General features: G+C 35.6%; 1 long non-coding RNA gene across 1 annotated transcript in view; it reads left to right on the forward strand.

The window, feature by feature from the left end:
* Positions 1-8,447: 8,447 nt before the first annotated feature.
* The window catches only part of LOC130542779 (uncharacterized), a 209,943-nt gene continuing 198,069 nt past the window's right edge, over positions 8,448-20,321 (forward strand). Inside the window, exons 1-2 of the long non-coding RNA XR_008957578.1 lie at positions 8,448-8,652; positions 12,836-13,068. This is a non-coding gene — a long non-coding RNA (uncharacterized LOC130542779). The remainder of the gene's footprint in view (positions 8,653-12,835; positions 13,069-20,321) is intronic.

The following is a 20,321-nucleotide window of genomic DNA, read 5'->3' on the forward strand; positions in this document are numbered from 1 at the left end:
ATAGTAATATAACTCAAATAATCTTATTTTGAAAATGGGTGAAAGACCTGAATAGATATTTTTTCCCAAAGGAAACATGCAAATAGCCAAAACATACTTGAAAAGGTGCTCATTTCTAATCACGGCAAATTCACATATAAACCACAATGAGGTATCACTTCACACCTGTCAGATGGCTTTTATCAAAAGGGCCAGATAGTTCAGCGTTGGTGAGAATGTGGAGAAAAGGGAACCCTCGTGCACTGTTTGTAAGAATGTGAATTGCTGCAGCCGCTGTGGAAAACCATATGGAAGTTCCTCAAAAAATTTAAAATAAGGCTACCATATCCTCCATATCATATAGCAATTCCACGTCTTCCTGTATATCCGAAGAAAATGAAATCACTATTTAGAAAGAAACATCTGCACTGCCATCTTCACTGCATTATTATTCACATAGCTAAGACATGGAAACAACCCAACTGTCTGTTGATAAGTTAATGGGCAAAAAAATGTGGTAAATATGTACACTAGAAATTATGCAGCTATAAAAAGATGAAATCCTCCCATTCAGGCCACTCTGGATGGACCTTGAGGGCATTGTGCTAAGTGAAATAAGTCAGACAAGAAAGACAAATACTGTGTGATCTTACTTATATGTAGTATCTAAAAAAAGAAAAGAAAAGAAAAGAAAAAGCCAAACTCATAGAGACAGAGAGTGGAATAGTGGTTTCCAGAGGTTGGGTTGGGGGGGAGAATGGGAAAATGTTCATTAAAAGTATAAACTTCCAGGCATAAAATGAGGAAGTCCTGAGGGTCCGATATTCACCATGATGACTCTAGTTAACAATACTTGATTTTATACTTGAAAGTAGACAAGAGAGTAGATCTTGAATGTTCTCACCCCACCGAAATATGTTCTTCATGGGAGGTGATGGATGTAGTAACTAAATTTTCAAGATAATCATTTCACAGTGTGTATATCAAATCATCATGTTGTATACCCTAAAATTACACAGTGTTGTAGGTCAGTTATGTCTCAACAAAGCTGGAAAAAGCGAAATGAAGATTATATTGTCTCTATTGTATCCTCTTTCCTTCACATGGAACTTATACAACTAAATGCCACATTGCAGAGATATAATGAATACTTTGATGATTATGGTCGCAAGCACCAACATGGCAGATTGAATCGATCCCACATGGGAGAAGAATTAGATCCTATATCATAGACTGAAATACTTAAATCCATGTCATTGTTGAAAGTAAACTGAAGGAATAATGGGAGTAGAAAGTTTTTAAGAAGGAGAAGCTGATTACTACTACTTGATTGGTTTACTTGGAAAATAATGTTCTTATTTTTTCTCATCAAATATTAACAAACAGTCAATTGGTTATATATGAGACGTTCTTTAGAAACTTGGACACGTGATATTTTTCTTTGAGACTTCGACATTGCCAATGGCTCTTGCTCACACAGGGTTCATTTATCATCTGTCTTGTTCTGGGGTTGAAGTGTAAGTCACTATGGAATGGGTTTCAGCATGTGTCCAACTTACAGCTTTTTATAGGGCAGAGAGAGTTAATCCCAATGATGATTACTGGTTTATTTCATTGCTTGGATTACTTGAAGAGTCTGGTGTGTTGTCCTTTTAAAAGATCAAATACTCTTACCTAAATCCGAACCACATTAATGGCCTATTTTCTAAATGTTACGTGCCATGCTGTGCATAAATACAACTTCATGTCAAAAGTGATTAACCTGAATTTTAAAATTCCTACTTTAGGCCGGAAATAAAATACCAGTATAAAGTAGAATGTGATTTCAGATAGCTCATTTCTCTACAGGCATCTCATTTTGCTGGCTATAATCTTCTATACTCATTGAAAGTCACTGTTGTTGTGCTTTTCCCATACTTTTAAGGTGAGACCACAACTCAGTGCTAGATATTTACCATCAGATAACTGCAATAGCAGGTGCACATAAACACGATTCATGCAAAATAGCTAATCTCTGAATATTTTGTCTGTTTGCTTCTCACTCACGGTTATAGAACTCTGGCCTCTAAATCCACTATTGGACAGAGATTGTCCTTGTTTTTTTTTTTTTTTTTTTTAAAGATTTTATTTATTTGTCATAGAGAGAGAGAGAGAGAACACAAGCAGGGGGAGGGGCAGAGGACGAGCAAGGAGCCCAATGTGGGGCTCAATCCCAGGACCCTGAGATCATGACCTGAGCCTAAGGCAGACGCTTAACCAACTGAGCCACCCAGGCATCCCAAGATTTTCCTTGTTTAAGTAGAATGTGTTTATATATTGCCTATATTTGCTACATATATTTGCCACATAGTGAAACACCAGTATTGGCTATTAAATTATATAATCTGTGAAGAGACATTGGAAAGCATAATTACACTTGACCTTCGAACCGCGCAAAGGTTGATACACCAATTCCCTGCGTAGTTGAAAAATCTGTGTATAACTTTCGACTCCCCCAAAATTTACTAATAGCCTAATATTGACCAAAAATCTTACCAATAACATGAACAGTCAATTAATACATATTTCGTGTATCATATACTGTAGTCTTCTAAGAGAGTAAGCTAGAGAAAAATGTTATTAAGAGATCATAAGGAAGAGAAAATATATTTAGAGTACTCTACTATATTTATTAGAAAATAATCCATGTGTAATTGGACCCACTCATGTCAAACTCATGTTGTTCAAAGGTCAACTATAATAATACATGGGACTATGGATTTACAAAAATATGCAAAACCATTCTTCAAATAGACATTTCCTAAAATGCCAAGGGCATGAGTATAAATCATGCTTTGGGGAATTTTTTTTTCACGGGGATCAAAGAAAAAATTATTGAGGTGTTTTATTTTCTTTGTACTTAAATGCAGAGTTTTTAGAGTTTAAAGTCGTGCCTCCATAAACGAGTTGTCTCCGAACTGGTAACCTCTTCTAAGTCTTTCTGGGGCTTCAGATATATAGATTTTTGTCCTTCTCCTGAAGATTTTGATTTTATATGTCTGGTGTGGGATAGAGGAGTTCATATTTTTAATAAACTTTCATTATTTCTGATTCACAGTCACATGTGGAAACCCTCCTTTAGATTCCCTCTTTATCTCTCTGTAATACAAATGTTTCAAGTGAGCTTTCAGAAGGTGTCAGGTTACAGTCAGTTTGTGGTCCGATTATTTCATAGCTGCTGTCTGTGACAGTATTGTGTATTGTTTATTTAAGATAGATCCTTATGCCAGATGTAACAGAGGGAAACTTTTCAATTTGTTATGACCTTTGGGAACTTGGATTCATGCCCATACGGGATCATTGAACGTCCATATGGAGGCGGAACACAGGAGTGGCTATTTCTGATGAAATCCGTCATTTTTTTTTTCCTTCAGAGAAAGTCTTTATATACTCATGGTTTTTGGACATGTATTTATTGAAACTTCAGAGTAAAGCAGTAAAAAGATGGACAATCTTCCGTTGATCAGCAAAGTTGTAAAAGTTGGTAGCGGCAGTCTGTTGCCTGAGTTATAAATGAATCTCAATACACCCATTATAGAAAATGGGTATTAGAGGATGATTACCTTCCAGCTCCCACCCCACCCCTGGTATCAGAGAGATTTGTCTAATTTAGTAATAATACAGAGTATAAGAGAATAGAAAATAACTGAAATCAAACAATTATATAATAATAATATTAATGATATTAACTAATAATAATAGTTATTACTATTCTACAGTTGACACTAAGTTGCCCTGAGAATTGACAGCATGAACAAGAAAGAGATATTTTGTTGATTACATACTGGTTTATGATATTTAAACATGAGAAGTGGATGGACTGCTGTAAAATGTTTATTACATGCTGTTTTCTCAGTGATAGAATATATATCCATCAGAAATAGAATCACTGGACCCAACACATGCTTGCTTCTTCTGTAAGATATTTGGAGAAATATTCTTTCTGAGGAACATTTTAGAGTAATATATTCCGACAGTTGTTGCAGGCAACGTTGTCCTAAAGTTTTAAGGTATCTAGCAAATTCAGAGATCTGTAATATAGAAATCATCAGTACACATATTTTTTTAATAAGAACTGACCACACTTTGAGGTCATCTTGTTTCATATTAGATGTTAATCAAGGTGAAAGAATTGGCAAATTTGAGGCCAGGATATTACCTAGTTTTTTTTCTGGATTACTGTTTGAGATCTTTATTAAGATTTTTCCAAGTAGATAGAGCTAAAGAATCCCAGTAACTATCTCAGTAGGTATACTGAAAGGATCCACGGAAGATCTACAATATGTAAAATGTTTGTAATGGTAAATGTTTAAATGGAAAAACAGCTCTGCTTTGTAGTGTTTGCCAGTTTGAGTGGTCTAAATACACCAGCAGTGGCTGATGTTAATATACCAGTGTTATGCTGCTGAACGTGAAGTTAGAAAGAGATACCGGATTGGCTCTCCAGCAGGTGTGAGCTGGCTTTCTGTACATCGTGTCATGTAAGCTGCCTAGATACAATAGAAAGTAATTCTTTTATATACATCATCCTCTAGGGAACAGTTTTTGTTTTGTTTTGTTTAACAAACGTGTAAACAGCAGACTCGAAAATGGTCCTCAGTTATCCTAGCCTCCTGGTGTTTACACCCTTGTCTAATCCTCTCCCCACTGAGTGTGGCCTAAAACCTGTAATTTGCTTTTAACCATAGGATATTCCAAAAGAGATCAGATGCCACTTCCATGATTGTGTTATGTAAGATTATGATGTCCATTTTACAGATTTCTCCCTTACTGGATTAAGTAAAGCCAACAGCCATGTTAAGAAGTCCACCAGGCAGAGAACTGAGACAAAGCTCAGTCCTTAGCCCCAGGGGCCACAGAGAACTGGATTCTGCCAAGTACCATGTGAGATTTCAAGCAGCTTCTTCCCCAGTCAAACCTTGACGGGAGAATGCAAACCAAAAGGACACCTTGATTGTTGCCTTGCTGAGAACCTAACTGAGCTGTGCCTTGAATCCTGATCCATAAAAACTATAAGATAATAAATGTATATTTTTATTATTTCAATTTTAATCCACTATGTAGTAATAACATTAAACAAAAATAACTAATACAGCTTACATGGCGCTTACTGTGTGCCAGGCACTATTCCAAGAGTCCTAAGAAATGTTGGCTCATTTAATGTCCATGACAGCCTTAATTAACCTCATTTTATAAATAAGAAAATGGAGCACGCAGTCCTTAACCAACTTGTCCAGTTTCACTGTGCAAATAAGTAGACAGGTAGGATTCAGATGTAAGCAGTTGGGCTTTTGGGTTCGTGTCATTAGCCTCCGAAACGTGTCCTGCCGTGTCCCTGTGCCAATCTAAATGAACCCGTTAGCCCAATGTACAGTCTCCAACGAGGATCTATCATAATACGCTTCTTTGAAAGCATAATACTTTGCTTGGTAATGGAATGGAACTCCGGGAGGGTTATGTCATCTCATCTGAATTCCACTGAGGTATTTTCTCACAAACACTGCCAGGACTTCGTATGCCTTCTGGCAAGCGCAGTCAAGCCAAGAAAGGGGGGCCTTCGTAACTTAGACAAGGAAGAGGCTGGTTGTAGCCTGTCTACAATCTGTGTGCACTTAGAGAAGAACCTTCTGCCAGAAGACAGAGCAGGCCCTGCATATATTTCAGCCAATGTTATGTAATCATTTCTCCATCTTAGCCATCATATCCCATCATTTCAGTCTCCCGGTTAGACTAAACAACCCTGATATTTACCTAATGCTAAAATAGATGAAAGGAAACTCATAACTTGGTCTAAAATATTCTTTTTGTAAATAGAATTAAGCAAGTGACAGTTATAAAATAATGCCAGTGTTGCTCTATCATTTTCTTATGCTGTAATATTGGATATCAGTTGCAAGCGACTATATCGCGATACTTAATAGTGTCTTAATAGTGTCAAATTCTGGATGAGACATGGGAGACTACACGTAATCCAAAAATTCTAGTTGATTTATTTTTATTTTTACTTTTTCTAAAGATTTTATTTATTTATTTGACAGAGAACGAGACAGCACAAGCAGGGGGAGCAGGAGCGGGAAAGGGAGAAGCAGGCTCCTCGCTGAGCAGGGAGCCCGATGCGGGGCTTGATCCTAGGACCCTGGGATCATGACTGAAGCTGAAGGTGGGCGCTTAACCGACTGAGCCACGCAGGTGCCCCTCTAGCTGATTCATTAAATCAAATCAAATGTTCATCTCTACAAAGTAAGTGGCAATCCTGTCATTATTCTAGCATTCAAACTGTCCACATTTTAAAAGCATGAGAGACTATGGACTCTGAGAAACAAACTGAGGGCCTCAGAGGGGAGGGGGGTGGGGGAATGGGATAGACCGGTGATAGGTAGTAAGGAGGGCACGTATTGCATGGTGCACTGGGTGTTATACGCAAGTAATGAATCATCGAACTTTACATCAGAAACCAGGGATGTACTGTATGGTGACTAACATAATATAATAAAAAATCATTAAAAAAAATAAAATCCTGTAACAAATGCTTAACATATTTAAAACACAGAAGGGTGATGGATTTGTTTACAGCAACCCCATAACATGCCCTAAATGTCCGTTCTTCCCTTACTAGTCGGAGTACTGTAGCCATCAAACAAATTTCCACACCCTGAGCGTATTTTACTATTCCAAAGGTTTCCACACCTCTCCTGAGTGTGGCCTTGCTCCTACCAACGCTGTACTATCTTACCTATCATCCTCCACCCCTTTACTTCTCAAATCCATGTCTGTTATGACAGTCTTAGATTTTATAATATGTTTCTATGTTTGTGTCATCCACCAGATTTTGAGTTCCAGTGTCATAATCATCTTTTTATTCTCAGGACATAACTTGGCAGGTAGTCAACGAAGTATTTGTTTGTTGTATGAGTGAATGAATACAGTAGTGGTCTGTATCCTCATAGAAAATATACACTCGTGTGTAAGATGTTCAGACTATTGATCCGTTTATTAAATGTCCAAAGTATCAAATAAGACACTTGTGAAATGCAGTTGTCCTTGCTCTTGTCACAATAGAATCGTATCATTTACCTGGGATGTTAATTGAGGCAGAGAAATGGAGTCGTCAAGGTCCTTCAACTTTAGGATTCATAAAAAATATTTTAGATACTTCTAGCTCTTCTAACTCAATGATTGAGAAAAACATGAAAAATGGGGAAAATGGAACAGTCCCTATGATGTATCAGGAATAGTTTTATTTTGTATGAGTATATGTCTACCTGGAGGGATTTTCCTCTTCCTGTTACTTTTTGGAAATCTTTTAGGAGGCACGAGGTAGATGAGAGAAAGAAAGAACAGAGAGATGGCACTATGTAATCTATTTATGCAGATACATCTAGTTTCCATAACACTGGATTTTCTATCCATCTAAGGATATATGTTACTAATTAACTCAAGGGTTATAAGCAAATTGTATTTAGTTTAAAACTTTTCTATACACAACCTGTTCTGTCAGCCAATATTGACCAAGATTACCATCTCATTTACAGAAAAAATATCAAGGTTCCGATTGCATTTAATCTGTTGGTTTTGATGAACTTATTTTCACGACCATGAAAAGAGACAAATTCCAGGATATTTTCACAGTCAAACAATACACATGCCTTCATATTCAAAAGCCTGGAGAGGACCCCACCTGGTGAATACCTATTTCCCCCCGATTAAATGCAAATTCTACTGAGAGGGGTAACATTGCAAACTGTTGGATCTTACTGTTGATTCAAAATACTGTCCTTCTTTTCTCTAACCCAAGCGCCAATCTAGAGATGGAGCTGTGGTGTTGCAGGGGTGATGGGTATTACGGTCTTTCTTTTTGCATCCATCCCTTGGTGATGGAATGGAGATTGTACAAATAAGGAGCAGGTATGCTCTCCTCTTACTTGACTGACTGTACCAAGTTTGCTGAGCACTGTCAGTTTGTTGTCACTTCTTCTCTTTCATATTAACTGGAGTTGGCTTCTTGTTGTAGCAGTCGTTGAAGTGTTTGTTCTCTTGAGATTGTTCTGGAACCTTCCTTGCTGCTAGAGATCTGGCTAACTTTTCTTTAAAGCTCTTCCAATCACCTTACTGTCTTCTGTCCTTTGCTCTTGTGATCCTTTGTGTGAACTGACTTTGGCTTTATAACAAACCTCTCTAAAACTTAGCGACCTTATTGTTTTTGTTGTTTACAGTCATTGCTATGTGGTTCTTCTCTTATGGACCAATTTATCCTATCTCTGCTTGGCTAGCTCTTGCATCTGTAGTCACCTGGCCAGTTGGATAACCTAGGGGCAACATCGCTTATGAGTTTATGGTTGATTAGTGAAGAACTAGAGATCATATCCATGCCGGGTTTTCTGTTTGTTTATTTTGTTTTGTTTTGTTTTGTTTTCATTTTCCAGAAAATCAGGTCAGGCCTGTTCACATGGTCATCTAAATTTTTCAAGTGTTGTAAGAGACAGCAAGTCCCAACATACAAGAACTTGTCCAGACAAACGCTTCTTTGGGAAGATTCTCCTTCAGTCTCTCATGCTTCTTTTCACATCACGAAGCTCAGGAGAGGCATATTGGGCTGCTCAGAGGAACAGATAATATTCTGTTTCTTAAAATTTGGTAGGTATTTGTGTGTTCACTCTTCCTCTTTAAATTCTTTAAATTTAAATTTGTTGTATATATATTATCTTATGTGTTATATTTTAATATACACATTTTAAAGAATTTGGTAACAGGAAAAATTAGGAGACTTACAAATTAAATAGGCCTACTAGTTTGGCACCTAGTACTTATTAACTTTAGCAATGTAAGAATTAATCAGTTACTCATTGGAAAATAATTAAAGACGAAATAAGAGTGAAAACAATAGATATAAGAAAGTTGGACTCCCTTTACAGAGACAGTGCCTGACTAAAAATAAAGTCAGTAAAATTTAATTTCCTAAATTCCTATTTTGTGTCTGACTACAATGAAATTAAACTGGAAATATACAAAATAAAGATATCTGGGAAATTCTTCCAAATTTAAAATTAAATGGTATACTCACGCACATGGGTCCATAAGTAAACCACAAGAGACATTAGCAAATATTTTGAATAGAATCCATAGCATATCCTTATTATAAATACTAATGCTTTGCATGCTTGCAAATAACGTTCCATTCAGGGCTTATATTTTCACTCTGTATTATTTTTATTTTTAATATAGTTATCTTTCTCAGTCCTCTCACTTATGAGCTGTGACTTTGTGTCTTGATTAAACCATTTCCTTTATCCCGAAGTTTAGTAGACATTTCAAACCCAAAGTATTTCTGATATTAGTCCTAAACCTCCTGATAGGATTCTCCATCTCAAATGACAGGAATGTTATCCTTTTAGTTGGTCAACCCCCAAATCATGGATTTATCCTTGGCAACTCTCTTCCTCTCACAGTTCACACTCAGTCTATCAGGAAATCCAGTCAACCTTATCTTCAAAACATTTCCACAGTCTGACAGCTATTATCTCCGCTGTCATAACCTTGGTCTTGATATCACACCCAGATTAATGCTCTACCCTCTCAACTTTTCTCCTGCTTCTCATCCCATTTATATCAGTGTCTTCTCAACATAGCAGACAGGGTGATAATTTAGATGTAAGTCCTGTCACGTCACTCGTTTCTTAAAACTGTCTCCTGTTTTTACTGTTGAAAGATTTTAACTACTGATTAAATTCTTTAAAATGTTATAGGTAAATTCATTTTTAAAACATTTATTCTTGGCATAAAAACAGGCACATGGATCAAGTGGAACAGAATAGGGAGCCCAGAAATAAACCCAAACATATATGGTCAATTAATTTATGACAGAGAAGCCAAGAATACACAGTGGGAAAAGGAGAGTCTGTTCAATAAATGTGTTAAGAAAATTGGATAGCCAGATGCAAAAAATGAAACTGGATCACTACTTACACCATACACAAAATAACCTCGGGGCGCTTGGGAGGCACAGCGGTTAAGCGTCTGCCTTCGGCTCAGGGCGTGATCCCGGCGTTGTGGGATCGAGCCCCTCATCAGGCTTCTCCGCTATGAGCCTGCTTCTTCCTCTCCCACTCCCCCTGCTTGTGTTCCCTCTCTCGCTGGCTATCTCTATCTCTGTCAAATAAATAAATAAAATCTTTAAAAAAAAATAACCTCAAAATGACTTTGAAAAAACTGTAAAGCTATTAGGAGAAAATTTAGGCAGTAAGCACTTTGACATAGGCCTTGGCAATGACTTCTTTGGATTTGATACCAAAAGAAAAGGTAACAAAAGCAAAAATAAACTGGGAGTGTATTAAACTTTTGCACAGGAAAAAAAATACAATTTTAAAAAATGAGAAAGTAACCTATGGGATGGGAAGAGATATTTGCAAACCATGCATTTGAGAAGGGGTTAATATCCAAAATATATAAGGAACTCATACCACTCAATTGTAAAAAATCAAATAGTCCAATTAAAAATGGACCAAGGACATGAAAAGCCATTTTTCCAAAGGCATACAGTTGGTCAGCGTAAATATGAGAAGGTGCCCAAGATCACTCATCATTAGGAAAATACAAATCAAAATCACTATGAAATATTGCCTCATACCTATTAGCATGTCTATTACCAAAAAGATAGGAGATAACAAATGTTGACGAAGATGTGTACTATCGATAGGAATGTAAATTGGTGCAGCCTCTATGGGAAACAGTATGAAGGTTCCTAAATAAGTTAAAAATAGAAGGGCACCTGGGTGGCTCAGTGGGTTAAGCGTCTGCCTTTGGCTCAGGCCATGATCTCAAGGTCTTGGGATCAAGTCCTGCATTGGGAAGCCCTGCTCAACAGGGAGTCTGCTTCTTCCTCTGCCCCTCCCCCCTGCTCATGCTCTCTCTTGCTATCTCTCCCTCTCTCTCTCTCAAATAAATAAATAAAATCTTAAAAAAAAAGAAATTAAAAATAGAACTATCATATGATCCAGAAATCCTACTTCCTGGTATATATCCAAAGGAAACAAAATTATCTTGAAGAGATATCTGTATTCCATGTTTATTACAGCTTTATTCACAATAGCCAAAGTAGAGAAACAGATTAAATGTGTGTCAATTGACAGATGAATGGATAAAGAAAATGTAGTATATGTATTTGTATTTATATATTTAAAATGTATATTCAATGGACTATTATTCATTCTTAAAAAAGAAGGAAATCCTATCATTTGCCACAACTACATGGAGGAACTTAGAAGGCATTATGCTGAGTGAAATAAACCAGACAGAGAAAGACAAATACTGCACGGTATGATTTATATGTGGAATCTTAAAAAAATAAAAACATTAAAAAAAATAAGTCAAACTCATAAATAGAGAGCAGAGAAATAAAGAAATAGTTTGCCAGGAGGTAGAAGAACTAGAGAAGTTGGTAACAAGAAAAAAATACATATTCTTCAGTTAGTAATGATGATTTTTCAAGGTATTTCTCCATTTATGTAGATTACAAGTTTATTGGCATAAAAATTTCCATAATATTCATTATCATTTCATTGCCTGCAACACTTTTGAAATTGACTGTTACCTTCTTTCCCCTTTGCATGATCAATTATAAGGCAAGGTTTTAAAAAAATAATCATTTTTCTCGAAACAATTTAAGCTTTGTTAATACTCTGTTTATATGTTGCATTAATTCCTCTCTTACTTGATTTTCTTCTTATCTATCTGTGTTTATTTTGTGTTCCCTTTTTACTTTTTATTTTAGCTCATTCATTTTGTCTCCTGTCATTCCAATAGCAGCATTTAAATCTTTGATTTTGCCCTCGAAACACTATTTTAGTGGTACTTCACAACTTTTATTGTGTCATATTGTTATAATTAAGTGCCAGATATTTTCTTAATATGTTAGTAATTTTCTTTTGATCCTATGGTGTTTATAAATGGACTTCTTAATTTACAGAGACACAGGAACATTGTAGTTATCTCTTAGTTGTTAATTTTTTAAGTTAGTTGCCATATAGGTAGAGAAAATTTTCTGTAACTTCAGTGTTTGAAATTTGTTGAGGCTTACTGGTATGAGTCATTTTATGGCCAGTATTTATAAATGTTTCATGAAGACTTTAAAAAAGGTGTGCGTGCCACAATCGTAGGGTATAGTGTTTTATACATGTCTATTAGGATGTTTGTTAAGTATAGTCCTTCAGTACTTTCATGTACTTTGTGCCTTTTGTCTTTTTATTTTTTAAGTTACTAAGTAATTCTAGTTATTGATGTGTCTGTTTCTCATATATTTATGTAATTTATTTTCTTTTGTCTTTTCTTTCTGTGATATATAGTATTTTTTTTATTTTTAGTGAATTGAACTTCTATTTATGAGACACTCATCTGTATCTCAAATAAGCTTTTACCTACAACCCATTGTATCTAGTGATATAACTACAGCTGTTCTTTTTAGTTTGCATATCATATCGTTACTATCCTTTCACTTTTTATATTTGTATATTATTTTTCTTTAGTTGTTTGTTTGTTTTAAGTAAGCTCTATGGCCAGCGTGGGGCTTGAATTCATGCCCCCAGAGAGCAAGGGTCGCATGTTCTATGACTGACCCAACCAGGCACTCACATATTTCTCTTTGACCTTTTCTTTATGAATCATTGACGTTAACTTGTGCATTCATTTCTTAACTCCACATTCTGTCCTATTGTTCTATTTGCCTCTCCTTGTGCCAAGCTGTCACTCTTATATTGGTAAGTCTATATCTGGCAGCCATCATGTCCTCCAATTATGTTGTTTTTCTTCCAAATTGCCTTTACAGAGCTTCTCCTCTGCTTGGGGAGTAGAACATTGGAAAAGAAGCTTACTACTCTTTTAACAAATGAGTAAAAGTTGGATAGTCTACAAAACCATAACTTTTATTGAATCCATCAAAAGTTGAAGGCAATCAAGGGAAATGAATTCCAAAAAATGACATACTCCTGTGAAGAGAGAAAAGACACCATTTCACCTTTGACAACTCATGGAAGGAAGAATTGGCTGCCATTGTAACAGGTAAGAATAAATTAGCTCAGAGTCCATGGTCTCTCGTGGTTGGGAAACAAACTGAGGGTTTCAGAGGGGAAGGGGGTGGGGGATTGGGATAGGCCGGTGCTGGGTATTAGGGAGGGCACGTATTGCATGGAGCACTGGTTGTTATACTCAAACAATGAATCGTGGAACACTACATCAAAAACTAAGGATGTACTGTATGGTGACTAACATAACATAATAAAGAATTTTTTAAAAAGAATAAATTAGCTCAAATTTTAATAAATTTCTAAAATTGGGTTTGGGCTACTGCATCAGTTCGGAACAATTGGGAATTCTAGACACAAGGATAGTTTTTAGACACACATGCTTTTCTGCAAAGACCTCTAGTGATTGTTCACAAGAAGGATTGACTCAAGGCAGGAGGCCAAAGACAGGCCATTTCTGTGGTTGAAGAAAGATGAGGTAATTTGTGCTCTTGGCTGGAAGGGTATAAAACATTGCACATATCTCTGACTTTTTTAACCTACATGAAGCAAAAGCCTTTAATCACTGGCAGAGGAGAACAAACCTCTCAGCTCCTGGGCAACCCAACCCAGGGAGAAGCTAGGAAATCTTCCTTCCAGTTACCAGAATCCAGGCAAAACTTGAATGCTTCTGGTGGAATGGTGGCAATTGAGGTGGACCTCAATGTCTCAGAGGTCTTCTGTCTGTTGGGGGAGGAGGAAGAAAATCTTTTGCTTCTGGGATCTTGTACCAATATAAAGAAGAGATATATTACAGATGTGAGCAGAGAAAGGAAACTTATTTCTGCCAAATCCACTACACAGGAAAAACAGACAATGGTCATCATGTACTGAGGGTCAGTAATGACGAGACATCCCCCCCCCCCCACCATTTCCAACTGCATAGAACTTGCCTAAGACTGTGGTTTGACAAGGGAACAGACTAGCCTCTTTACCCTCAAAGTTAACGGAGTACTGTGCCACTGTAGTCTGCTGCTGGGGGATGGGCAACAGTGTGAAGGCAGGAGTTCTCTGTGATGTAGGCAAGCATGCAAAATAGTGCTGAAAAATTAAAGTAAACGTAAGTAAACAGAAAGATAAATCCTGTGGATAGATTAGAAAGGTCAGTGTTGTTAAGATGGCTATCCTTCTCAACATCTATAAGCCCAGCAAGTGATATCAAATTATATAAAGCAGTGACTGAACTGGAAAGAGAAGTAGACCCACAATTAAAATGAAGACTCCAATATCTCTCTCTCTGTAATTGACTGAGCACATAGACAAAAAACGAATCAGGTATATAACATGAACAACAAAATCAGACAACTTTTTTCTTTTTTTTAAGATTTTATTTATTTGACAGAGATAGAGACAGCCAGCGAGAGAGGGAACACAAGCAGGGGGAGTGGGAGAGGAAGAAGCAGGCTCATAGCAGAAGAGCCTGATGTGGGGCTCGATCCCATAACACCGGGATTATGCCCTGAGCCGAAGGCAGATGCTTAACTGCTGTGCCACCCAGGCGCCCCCAAAATCAAACAACTTAACCTTCTTTTAGAAGACTCCCCAGCAATAGGATCCCCACTATTTTTTCAGGTGAATCTGGACGCTAAGATTATCTTATTTAAATTGAAAGTAATTGAAGTATACAGTATATATTTTCTGACTACAGTACAATTAAACTAGAAATCAACTAAAGACAGATATGGACAGCACGTGGATCCAAAAAAATTTGTAAGCAATAGTAGCAAATATTTATATTGAATAAAAAGGTAAATGCAAAAAAACTTGCAGGACGCAGCAAAAGCAATGCTTAGAGAGAAGTGTATAGCATTAAATTCTTGTATTTGAAAATTAGAGATATTCTCGATGTCTACCTTACCTAGAAGGAAAAAGCAGATGACGTAAAGGAAGAAGGCAGGTAATGATGAAGATAAGAGCAGAAAACACTGACATACAAACATTCACGCACATACAAAGATTTATCTACTCACACACACATAAAGACACACATACACAGAAAATCAAGAAAGCCAAAAGCTGATGCTTTCAAAAAAAATGATAAAAGTGATAAAACTCTAGCAAGATTAATAGAGAAAATAAATTTTTAAAAAACATTGTCATTGATGAAAGGGGAAGCATACATCTTACAGACAATAAAATGATAATAAGTAAATAGTTTGGACAACTTTATGCCAAAATTTTGAATACACAAATAACATAGGAAAATTCCTTTAGGCTAAAAGTAACAAACTTATTCAAGAGGAAGGAGATACTCTGTATGATCCTAGCTATTATATAAATTGAGTTCACTGTTATATACCATCCTACAAAGAAAACTTCAGATCCAAATAAATTTGTTACTAAATTCTACCAAACACTTAGGAAAAACAGTACACGATTTATATACAAGCTTTTCCTATAAATGAAAGAAGAGGGAACACTTCTGAATTCATTTTATAAGAAGTGTTACCCCGATACAAAACCAGACAAAGGCATTACAAAAAAATGTAACTATAGACCATTATCCCTCATGAATAAAGACACAAGCAATCTTTTACAAAATTATATCAAATGGAATCCAGCAATATATAGAAATGATAATATATCATGACCAAATTTTTCAGAAATATAAAAGTTTGATTCAGCATTTAAAAATCAATCAATATATTGTACCATAACAAAATGGTATAAAGGAGAAGTAAAATGAATATCTCAATACATGTAGAAAGAGTATTAGTCAAAATTTAACATTCATGATTTAAAAGAAATTTTCACTTAGAATAGATAGAAGGAGTGTATGCTTCTCCATCTAACAGAACATCTACTAGGAAACTAATGCTGAAATACTGAGTGCTTTCCCAGCACTGTCTTTCCCATGAAGACAATAAACAAAGCAAGGACATCTACTCTTACTAGATTTTTTCAACATTTGATTGGCAGACATAATCAGGACAAGAAAATAAAAAGATATAAAAAACATAGAGATTGTAAAGAAAGAAATGGTCTTTATTCATATAGGACTTATTCTTCTATGTAGAAAATCCCAAAGAACCTATAATAAAGTTATTACAACAAATAAATGAGTTGAGTACTATTAGAATATACAAGGGCAAAATACAGAAATAAATTATACTTCTCTACAATGACAATGAAGGGTTGTAAATTGAGATTATAATAATGATATACATTTTAGCAATGTGAAAGTATGAAATACTTAGGGATTAATAAAACAAAATATATACAAGATTTGTATGCTCAAATACAGAAAACACTGGTGAAAGGAACTAACGAAGACCTCAACATATGAAGAAATACACTGTTCATAGATAGACATACTCAGTATTATTAAATGTCAGTTCTCCCCAAATCTATATTTCAGGGACTCTGAGGCGAAATCTTAGAAAGATTTTTTTTTGTAGAAATTGACAATCTGACTTGAAAATTTATGAGGAAACAAAGAAAGCCAAAATAATTTTGAAAGGTTTAAGTTGTGGGACCCCACTGTCTGATTCCAAGACTTACACCAAAACTAAGGGGATCAGGATGGCATACTATTGGAATGAGGATAAATGTACGGATCGTTGGAACAAATCGAGGGTCCAGAAATAGATCCTCATATACACGGTGCCAAAGTAATATAGTAAAAATAGTAATTTCAACAAATAATGCTGGAACACTTCAAAAACAATGAAAACAAATAAACTTTGGCCCTTCCTACAGCCATATGCAAAAATCAGATTAAATCTGGTCAGAGACCTAAATGCAAAAGAGAAAACTTACATTAGAAATAATAGAAAAAAAATTCGTGACCTTGGAATGGACAAAAATATCTTAGGAAATCAAAATCATGAATGATGAACAACTACAAATTAAGCTTCCTTAGAATTAAAAGATTTTTGCTTTTTGAAAATTACTATACCAAAATAAAAACCAAGCCAATACCTTGAGAAAATATTTGTATACGCATATAGGACTTGAATCCAAGCTATATGCAAAACTCAGTTTCACAAATAAGGCAATCGAATAAAAACAGGCAAAAATTTGAACATTTAGCTAAAGAATATATTTGAATGATAAATATGCACATGACAAGATGCTCAATATCATTAGTCATTATGGGAATGCAAATTAAAGCTGAAACCAGTACCACTAGTACACACCCGCTGGAATGGCTGAAAGAAAAACATAAAGGGAGTCGTTAGTGTGGACTCAACTATGGAAGAAATAGAATTCTCATCTATTGCTGGTGGGATGCAAAATACCTTTTCAGGTGTTAGCTCTTGGAAGAGATTTTTCCACCTTGTTGGCCATAATTTTTCCAGAAATATAAGACTCCTAGAATGATAACTTATTGTAGTATGAATACTTTCAAGTCTGATGTCATGTATCTTGCAAAGCACAGTTTACATATTCGTTGTACAAATTATTAAAAATAATGAGATTGGTACCATTATGTTATTACTTCTAAGTCAGTTATAAAAATTAGGAAGCAAATTATCTATTTATTTTATTTTAATTATTACAATAGCAATTCTTTTTATAATTTATGAAATTATTCCTAATAATGAACCAATAGAGTTTTTGACACCTATATCTGTGGCTTGGACAATATTAAAAGATGAGTTTCTATAATAGGGACTTTTTCTTTAATAAAAAAAAAGTCTAAGATATTTTAGAGAAAGATTATTATTTGCTCATAAGAATTTATCATGGAGCCAGACTGCATTGAGTACTGTATAGGCAAGTATATTTGTATCCCTTCAAATTTACATTTTTAAAGTATTTGTTCTATATTTTTGTTGGATAAGTTGAACCACATACAGAAATGGTGAAGAAAGGGGGTACTTACTCTATTGTGTGAACCCAAATTTGTGAATATCATACCAACAGATTCAACAGAGAATCCTTTTCAATCATACTCAGTTCTTGGAGAATATTGAGATATATGTTTTTTTCATTTCATTATACTTTCTGTAGCTGTCCAGTATTCCAGTACTTTGTAAGGGTCTAACAGAGATTGATGGTTGACAATCCATCTACCCCTTCAACTAGTTTTACGTGCAAACTGTTGGGTTATTTCTCCTATATATTGAAAGAAAGATATACAAAGAATAGGGGAATGTCTGTTACACATTTACTGAATTCACATGCTCTTGTACAAAGGTGAGGTTGTACTCTTTAATATTGCAATTTCCTGGCTGTTTCATGTCATGCTTCCTAAAAATCTTTTCTTCTTGTTGTTCCTTTAAGTCTCAAAGTATTTTAAGATTGGCAAACACTGTAGTAATTTCTGGGCATTTTGATAAAATTGACAGCAATGCTATGTTAGACATGACAAAACAGTTCATTTCACTCAATGACAAAAGAAAAATCTGTATAGCATAGGATCCCTTTACAAACATTTTGTAAATGAGTACATCAGGAAACTTGCTGTTTGCCTCTATAAAGCAGTTTATCAGGCTATGCGCTTGACATAGTTATGAAATATTCCTCCATAATGTTTGTAAAAACGAGCCATTCTCCTTCAGCTCTTACAACTGTAGAGGCAAGATAATTGTCTCCATAATTGATACCAGTTTTGTCTGAGTAATCATCAGACTTTGTAGACTGCCCAGAAGCAACCCTTGCTGCTTCGGATAATTACATCTTGATTTTCATCAGTGTCTTCATAAGGCATCAAGTGGGTGGGTGGAAACGCTGTCAAAGTGATTCCATTCAAATTATCAACACTTTATTTTAAGGTCACTGCAGATGCATTCCTAAGATATGACATAGATGATGGTTAGTGTATAGTGAATACTAAAGGAGTTAAAATTTACATACAGATGACTTTTTAGACTAGAGCATAAAAAAAGTCTGTTAGAAAGCAAAACAGTTCACTCCCTTTAAGATGTTTCTAATTTAAAGAGCTGTGGGAAATAATTTCTAGAAGCATGAAGTATTTCAAGTATCTCCAGAGATTTGATATATACCCAGAACAGGGCATCACTACAAGAGGATACAGGACATTGTCAAGCTACAGAACATGTTTCACTGCCCAAGACTCACAGTTACTACCATGAAGCCATATGATTCATAGATACAGGATCGAAACATTCTAGAAATCTCTGTAGCCCTAACTCAAGGCTGTGAATCTTCAAACTCCCATGATATTGTGTGCCGTTCCATTGTGATCTAGACCCTCTGTTATGGAGCCCAGCTGTCCTGAGGACCCTAGACATGCATGCTCTTTGCTTGATAGAAATATATAAACCAATAGGGGTTGCAATCCTAGGCACATTCGTAACTTTCTACTGTCTCTCATTCCAATCTGTTTCCTTTTCTGTGGTCTGATGGCTAAGTAAAGTGTAAAAGCAGTGTTTCAGACAGTGAGGAGCCCTGTGGCATGGACTCCTGACTGATGGAAACTGTGAGATAATAGATACGTATTGTTTTAAGTCACTACGTTTATGGTAACTTGTTACACAATAATATAACATTAATACAGTAAACGCTCAACAAATATTTGTTAAACTTTTTATTTCACAATGTTTCCTGAGTCCTGGACACTGGTGTTTGCTTTGTCGATCCGCCATTTATTCATCAAGCATAATTTAACTTTGAGCATAATTGATAACTAGCAACAGTACAATTCTGGGGAATGCCGAACGCCGTTTTACTCATAAAGATTTTCCGATTTCTCGATTGATGTGCATTTAGTGAAATCGTTTTGAAAGTCTCATGTTTATGATTATGGATATTGATATTATGGTCAGTAAGTACTTTTGCTCACTTACTTTCTTGTCAGTCTGAACAGTTCTTTGTTGATTATTTAAAGTAGTTTTGCAATGATGTGCTTCCAAGTTAGTGGCTGGTATTCAGCTGTGAGCTTTTGTTTGGCAGGGAATGTCTGTAATTAAGCTTTGTATTTTCAACATCTAGCACTTTCCGATGCATACCAGGCACACACTCATTGTTTCTTAGAAATTAGTGTATACAGTATGTAGTAAAAGGGCATATATTCTATAAAAGTATATAAAACAATCAATTTGAACAATTTCATTCCAACCATGTGATTTTAAATTATAAAGCAAGCATCCTTGGTACATGACATCACTAATATATAACGTATAGATTTATTAATGGGAAGATTCTAATCCAAGTTATAAACATGGTGTAGAGGACCGGTGCCTTGCTCGTATTCCCTTTTCCTGGAAGTTCTACCCATTTCCCAGTTGCTGGGCGCGTTGGCTGCTGTGTGCTGATTCTCTCTCCAGATAATGCCTCGAGATG

The sequence above is a fragment of the Ursus arctos genome, unplaced genomic scaffold (assembly GCF_023065955.2).
Source record: "Ursus arctos isolate Adak ecotype North America unplaced genomic scaffold, UrsArc2.0 scaffold_5, whole genome shotgun sequence".
Lineage (NCBI taxonomy): Eukaryota > Metazoa > Chordata > Mammalia > Carnivora > Ursidae > Ursus > Ursus arctos.